This window comes from Apium graveolens, unplaced genomic scaffold (genome assembly GCF_009905375.1).
Source record: "Apium graveolens cultivar Ventura unplaced genomic scaffold, ASM990537v1 ctg4860, whole genome shotgun sequence".
Taxonomy (NCBI): Eukaryota; Viridiplantae; Streptophyta; class Magnoliopsida; order Apiales; family Apiaceae; genus Apium; species Apium graveolens.
This window is the reverse complement of record NW_027418718.1, coordinates 132,968-141,595: the sequence shown is the minus strand read 5'-3', so window position 1 is coordinate 141,595 and position 8,628 is coordinate 132,968.

The window sequence follows — 8,628 nt, the reverse complement described above, 5'->3', positions numbered from 1 at the left end:
TTCTGTTTGATTCTGGGACGGAATCCTTTAAGGAGGGGAGACTGTAATAACCCCAAAAATTTTCAACTTTTTGTAACCCTTGTGAATAGTGTTTTAGCTGAATGAGAAAACTTTTCACGCCACACTATGTAGGGGTTCTGTTATGGATATTCTGGGATATTATTAGTACTCTATGAAGTATATAAGTGTATGTAAAGATCGCCAGAATCCAATTCCGAACACTTTGGTTTTTCCCGGAAATCCACAAGATACGGAGAGAATTGAGTATAAGGTAACAGGATAAAAAGGATTTAAATTAAAGGATTATAATAGAGGATCATAAAAAGGAATATAATGTATTGAGAAAGGTTAAGGGAACCTAAGTAATAAGATCCCGGGTATGATCTTTCAAACGATAAACGAGAACGAAAGTTAAGCGAACCGTATAACAGATTAGCGGTCATTAGGCAAACGATTAGGAAGTTAATCAAAGGGATTAGTGGGAATGATGTCATCCAACCAATAGAAAGAGGACAAGGAAGGGAGGATGACATCATGAGGATGACATAAGCATGACATGGGAAGGAAGGAAGTGTGGTGGCTTTGTAACCACACAAATTCAAGGGCAAAAAGGTAATTGACTAAATCAAATACAAAAACCAAGCAACCAAGCCAAGTAAATTCATTCTTCATCAAAAATCAAAAAGCAACCAAGGCTTTGTTCTTGAATCTCTGGCTTTTCACTATTCAAAAGGCAAGAAAAATTCAAAATCAAAGATCCAAGCTTCCTAAATTGGTAAGATAATTCCCTAATCATCTTCATGCTTAGTTAGGACTATATCATGAGTTTAAGCCATTAATTCCTTCTCAATCTTCTTCATTTAATCAAAGAAGAAGACAATGAATAGTGTTTTCAAGTTTTTAACTTGAACTTTTTCTTGTTTTCTTGAAGATCCAAACATTCTTAAGACTTCTCAAAGCTTCTTAAGGCTTCCTAGCTCCACCCACCACTTCAAGGAAGGTATACCATCTCCAAACCCTAGATTCCTATATATTATAAGATGATTTTGATTAGTGGGATGATATTGTAGCTTGTTGTTGTGATTTAGAGTTTGGGATTTGGAATGGTAGTGAAATGGAATGGTAAATGTTGTGTTTTGATTTAAAAGAACTTAAGTATGATTAAAGTTAAGTTTAGGCATAAGTATGAATGATTAAATTGAATTGTTTGGGGTTGTTATGATGTGATAAGGATGGATGTTGGTTGTATGTTGGATTTGAGGTTGGTTTGTGGTTGGTTTTGAATGGTTTAAAATTTGGAAATCGCGTAAACATAACCGTCGTAACGTCCGATTTTCTTTGGACTGTTTTTGTGCATAGCATTAGGACCCGAGAACCCCCTGCTAGTTTATGACCACTGCCATGTTTAGATAGCTCATGTTACGAGCTTCGTTTTGATATGTAGTTCGTTTGATTCCGATGCACGGTTTAGGAGAAACAACCGTTTCAAGTAACGGCGTTTCGCGAACGAAACTTTTTCCCTCGCCTTACTTTGAAACATAGGTTAAAGACCAAAAAGGGTTAATTAATGTATGAAACATTTATGGTAAGTGTGTTAGGCAGTTGGTAAGACACTCGCGAAGGAATCGCTTTAAAATTCGTAAAGGTTAAATTATTAAAAATAGTGGAGCCGAGGGTACCCGAGTGACTTAAGCAAATCAGTGAGCGCAAAACAAGCGTTAGAGTCTAAGTTAGTTAAAGTATAGATTTACAAGTGATTTTGGTTTAATTCCAACTTACTTGTTTATAGGTTACCAGACTTGTCCCGAGCCTTTTATCACCCCGAGTCGCTCAGGCAAGTTTTCTACCCGTTATACTGTTGTTGTGATGTAAATATATGTATATGCATTATCTTGTGATAGTGCATGATTGTTATTAGCAAATTTTGCGATATTGTAGCATGTGATATGGTATATATGCATGCCTGTTTCATATTCTTGAAATATATATCTGTTGGTTCAGTTGATAATACCTATGCTAGAGGATAGCGGTAACTTGCATATACCCTTAGTATAGGGACCCAAAGGTGAAAATATTTTCTAAAACCGGGAGTCGAGGATCCCGAGTAGATTTTTGTATATATGGATATGGATATATATATATTTATATATATATGGTTATAGTTTTCCAAACTATTAATCGAATAAGGTTTATTCGATAACTTTAACTTTATTTTATTATTGAATATTATTTCGAATATTATTCGAGGGCTTATGACTCTTTTATATTATTTATTGAATATTATTTGAATATTCATTCGAGGGCTTATGACTTTTATATTATTTATTGAATATTAATTGAATATTCATTCGAAGGCTTATGACTCAGTTTATATTATTTAATGAATATTATTTGAATATTCATTTGAGGATCTATGACTCCGATTAATTGCTGAGGTATATTCTTTATTTTATTAAAGAATAAGATGTCAATAATCAAACTTATTTTCGATTATTCAAATAAAGATAATACTTTCATTAAGTATATCTTTGGTTATTTAATACTCGTTTCAAGTATAAGTTTTAATACTTCTACTTCAATTATTTTTATAAAGATTATTCTTTATGGGAATATTATTTAAATAATAATATTCAGTCATTTTCTAAATATTCTGGGGACTGATTTACTTCATTAAATCAGCTTTACTCCAAACACTCTATAAAGTGTTTTCGAGTCTTCAAAATGATTTTTAAAGTTAGAGCGGATCCCAAAAACTCATTTTTATATTTAAGATCTTCCTTTTTAAGGGGATTTAAATACTCGCTCAAAACCTGGGGAATCCGGCTCTGTGGTGTATTTATATTCGCAACGAGGTTGCAGTTTTGGTAAATGAATTGATTACTTGCCCAATGTTCGGGAAGTAAGCCCATCTAATTGAGTCGGCATAAGCGACAGGCCGGGGTACGGTCTATTATTGTGTAAGTGGCTGGGTGGCAGTCCATCAACGCGTAGGAGGGCCGGGTGGCGGTCCAGCACAAGGTCCTTATGAGGCCAGGGTGATGACCGGTGGGGGATTCATCCATCTACTAGTAGAAAAGGTTACTTATTGGTATCTTTGCCTGATCAGCAAGATATCTGGTTTATGCCAAAATTCTTTTCCTTTCCAAAATTTATTGGATATTTCAAACTCTGTTCATACTTTACATAACAGAGGTTCCAGGAAATGTTTAAGAGATATATGTGGGATATATATATCGGGACTAAATAAAGTATCTCGTAACTTTTTTTCATTCATTAATATTTCAAAGATTGAATCTATTCAAGTCTTAACTTGTGGTCTCATCTATGGGATGTTTTCTTAAAACTTATAATACTTTGAACGGTGGTAGTTCAAGTAGCTTTATAAATGATATAAGTGTGGTGAAGTATTGGTAACTTCATTCCTTGTTTTTACTTATATCTAGTAAGTAATTATCTTACACATGATAGAGATTTTAGTAAGTATCCATTTAGATACTTATATTATTGTTATCACTATATATTATCTTGCGAGCTGTAAGGCTCACTCTTGCTTTATTTCTTCATCACACAACAACAGTTAGGAAAGATGGTCAGACTCCAGTAGACCCAGCGCAAGCACGTGGAAGCGTCCCGCGTCTTCCCGATGATGTTGTAGCTGCTATAGCTGCAGAGGTAGATCCATTGTAGATCAGACCATCTACTTTTGAGAATTAAATTATGTATAATTATAACTTGTAGCAGATAATGGCAATTAACTGTAAATTTATCAAGTAATCATTTTGGGTTGTAATAACTGTTAAATAGTGGATTCAAAGACTTGTATTATTTCAATTTCATCTCTGAGACTATAACGGGTTGTGGTGTGTGTTAGTATAGGGTCACATCATGTGGTTATTTATTATTAATTAAGTGAAGTGATATTGTGGAAAGAAAGACCGTGACAACCCGGATCCCCGACCCCGGATCTGGGGGTGTTACAAGGCACCCCCAGCGGCTCAGGATTCACCACCTCTCGACCCTACCCATAGGCAGTCTTTGTTAGCTCACGGCTATGTTCAGGATGTACTGAGGAACCGAGTGGCTGTTGCTGAGGCCGGACTGGATGAGATCAGGAGGGAGTTGGATGCGGAGAGGGCGGGTAGGCGTGCCCGAGCTTATGAGACTAGGGCTACTATACCCCGATCCTTGAGGAGGGAGCTGACGGGGATAGAGCTCACGTCCCGAGCGAGACTCTGATCGCTCCAGGGGGACAGGCATGGTAGGATCTCCACGCGGCAGACCGATTATATCTTCCGTCGTGCGATGGAAAGGGTATGGGAGCTGACCCGCTCCGGTGTGTGATTCAGGACTGACGATGGGATAGTCTAGTTGTCTAGTTAGTCGAGGCCTTAGTAAGAGCCAATTTTTCGGGATAGTTGACTTGTCTATAGCATCCCTTTTTCTGACTAGACAGATAGACTATCGTGTATCACTTTTGGGCATATGGCTGTAGCACTGTTGTACTTTTGACAAGATCAAACTATGTATTTCTCGCATTATGTATATTTGTTTCCTTTCAGTTCAGTTCCTTAGTGACGAGATCACTGATTTTATCATTATTATTACTGCACTTCTTCTAGAACTGTCTTAATGTAATAGAATTGCGAGATACATTCTCCCCATTATAGAACTGTGCAAGGCACAATTGTAATATCCGGGATATATTGTGTAATTATTTTGCTATTAAATAATTATTAGTGTCTTCAGTATCTATTATGTGAGATAATTGTTAAGTGTTATCTGTACTGGATATTCAAAAATAATATTAATTGAGTATTTAATTTTTATATGTCCAAAATAAAATATAGATAATTGTCATATCTTCCTAATGATTTTGATGTTGATTTATGGATTTATAAGAATCATACGAAATTTCTAAAATCTTTTTCCGAGTATTTAAAATCTATTTTATAAAAACGGGAACCAACTGACGTCAACCGTTGTTACGTTTTTGGAACCGAAACTCTTCCGAGAACTCCTTCCTAACCTAACTGTAATATTCCGAGCATATTCCATGTTTCGACTTTTCGATCCGGCATATGGTTTATTCTGCGCAGGTCCCGGCGCAATATTTTGATATAATATTCGTTTCGGTAAATCAATAAAACCCGTATTTCGATAAACGGGAGCTTTTTATTAAACTATCCCAATTATCACTTCGTAGTACGTGTACCAGGCGCTGAGACCAAGACCGCAGTACAAATTGTACTGATTTGGATAATTATCCCGAAACCGATACCGTTTGGATCAGTTTTTATAAATAAATGTACCGTTTTATATCTGGAATGATCCAACAGGATATTAATTTTCCGTAATTATAAATAGCCTTTTTTCCGTATTTTTTTTCGTATTAAAATCATTTGCAGATTGTTAATTCTATAATTTTTCAGAGAAAAACCCTAATTACACAAACTGTTCTAAGAATCAAACAGTAAACGAAGGCGTTACCAATCTCTGTTTTCAAAGCTTGAGTAACAAAAATGAAGGATTTGAAGTGTTCTATCAGATTCTGAGCTTTGTTTCACTGCAGAATCAAAGGTTTATTTTCTGAAAATTTATTTATTTTCGAATTAAATTTATTAAAAATATGAATTTTTTGTTCGGATGATTGTTTGTATGATTTGATGATTGCATGTTGTAGAGCTTGTTTTTCCTGATGATTTTCATATGTCATACGTCTGATTTGGAGTTCAATAACATGTTCAAAATTGAGTTTGATTTTCGAATTTTAAAATTAGGGTTTATAACCCGTATGAATGTTCTTAATTGAAATTTGGGGGTTTCTTATTCTGAAATAGATTGATGTTGTGGTATAGTGTATTGTATTCTCTATGAAATTTGCAATCTAGTCGTACAAGTTTCATGAATCAACGAGGTCTGTAGAGAAGGGAGTTGTGTTTTGAAGTTTACGTCGAACCCGCCGGAAACCGGCGAGTTTCTTGATCAAATTTCGGCCAAGTCTGGGGTTATTGATGAATTTTGATTGCAGATATAGGTTCCTGGTGTTGTGTAGTTTAATTCTGGAAGTGATGGTGGTGGGAGGATGCCGGAGGTGAGTTCTCCGGCCATCCCCGACTTTTCCGGCGACTGGAACTGCAAAATTGCAGTTTGGTCCCTATACTTTTGAAAACGATGAAGTTTGGTCCCCCAGGTTTCCAGACTTTTCAAAAATTGGATTCCTATTTTAAAAATGTTTAAAAATCATATTTCCTATTCATTTTTATTATAAAAATTCATTTTTAATTTCTGAAAATTCTAAAAATTAGTATTTTAATTCCGAAAATTATTTTTAATTCCGAAATAAATCCGAATTAATTAGTTAATTAATTTCAGTTAATTTTTAATTGATTAATGGTCAATTAAATTGGAAATTAATTGATTAATTGATTTAATTAATTATTAATTGATTTTAATTAATTATTTAATTAGATTTAATTATTTAAAAATGATTTAAAAATTCTGAAAAATAGTTTAGAGCTTTAAATATTATTCTAAATTATTTTCAAGGCTCGATAATTAGTATAAAATAGTTTCGGAGCCAGAATTGGCCAACCGAACCCTGTTTATTAACCCGAAATTGATCCAACGACCCGTTTTAATTCTGAAAAATGTTTTAAAAATCATTTTAAATACTCGAAAGCCTAATTATGAACCGAGACTTCTTTATAAATGATATGTCATTGATTTCGTGATGTATTATGTGTTATACGTGACTGTGATTGACTATCAGTCTATATATTCGGTGTTTACTTGATTATTGCATAACTTTCAATCCGTTAATCTGATTTGGGTTAAAACGAAGGGTAGATAGAAGTATGTGTTGAATAGAACTCTATGAGTCGATTATTGATAGATACTTATGATATGTGAGCAGAAGAGGCAAGGCGTAGGAAAGGGAAACAGGTAGTTGAGGAGTAAAATGGTTGTGATTGGAAGCGAGTACAGTGTAGTAAGCTAATACCAGGCAAGTGTTTTGAACTTTCTCGAGATATTGTAGTACTTGATAATCATGTGATATTGCAAGTGCTTTGAAGCACAGAAATCTAAACCCTGATTCCAGTTATTGATTTTGAGCCATGAACCTTATACTTTCTAGACCATTGATTATTGTATACCCAAACACGAACCTCAAGTATACGATACTACTCCACAAATACATGCAAACAAAATTCCAAACACGAAACTGAATTAATTATATACTCAAACATTGTATCCTATGCTTTGAAAGCCCAAATCTTTGAAACCCTGAAATATTGATTCCTTTGTTATACAATTCTTTCAATACCAGTATCCAAGCTTTTAAATTATCTTATTGATCCTTACAAGGATTGAAACTCTTTCATTGTTAAACACTCATTGTTGTTAATGATTCTGATTATTGGTTATTATTGGTTATTCTGTTATTATGTTAGAATTGGATTGTTTTTATAAAATTGTGGACCAGATTCGTGGTCAGACCAGATAATGGTCAAGTTAGGCCAATGTGTGCCTTAGATCCAGTAGTTAGAGCAATGCTGTGTGCCTTGCTCGGGGTTAGTGCGTGACTGATCAACAGCCTAATCTTGGTTTTTAAATTAAAAGTATAATATCCAATTCTAAATCATAAGCCATTGTTCAATTGATATCAGAATCATGTTCACCTGATGATCATTATTCTCAGTTTTGTCATTATGACTTGCTGAGCTAGTTAGCTCATTTGTGCGATGTTGTTTATGTTCTTTCCTGCTAAAAGGAACCAGTTGGTAACGAGGATCCCCAGTCCAGCGCGAGAGCTAGGGGTTCAGGTTGAGAGAGCTGAGCTAGTAGGCTTCTTTTGGAATAATTTAAGTCTGTAAAAGTTTGTAATAAAGTTTAATACTCAGTTTGAGTTTGAATGGTTGGGATTTGAATGATATGTAATATAAGTAGATGTGTGGCTTGTGTGCATACTTTAACCTGTTGCGATCCGTGGCAGTTGGTAAATAGGGTCACTGCATATTATTGTTATCTTTATTATTGTTATAAGCAGGTTATAAATAAGGTGTGTGAGTGTGGACCCCAAACTTCTGACCCGGGTTTGGAGGGCGCCACAGGTTTGGTATCAGAGCTACAGGTTATAAGTCATTAACACAAGCCTAGGTTGACGAGAATGGGTAGAGGGTTAGGATTAGAAGTAAGAAATAGAATGATAGAACGTCGAGAGGTTGAGTGTTACGGTATAACCAGTAGTAGTATAATTCGCGTCATGGTTCGAGATTCTTATATTGTGATATGATTTCAGATAGCAGCGATGGCCGACTCTTTTATTCCCGTATCAGCTGATCACTCAGAACCTTCAGTTGGAGTGCCGTCTTCGGATCCACGTCCTGTTGTTCCACCAGTGTTAGCTATATTACCTCCACCTGTGTTGCAGCCCGTACCACTGCAGGCTATTCCACCTCCAGGCATGAGGCCACCTATCAGAGGACCCCCACCAGCTGATTCGGATTCCACTGGGCATTCAGTTGCGAGTGCCCCATTCCAGTCTATATTGCCACCAGTTCCTTATTACCGGTATGAGGCTCTTCTATTGGAGCGTGATTCCTTGTTGGCCCAGATCAGAGAGCTACA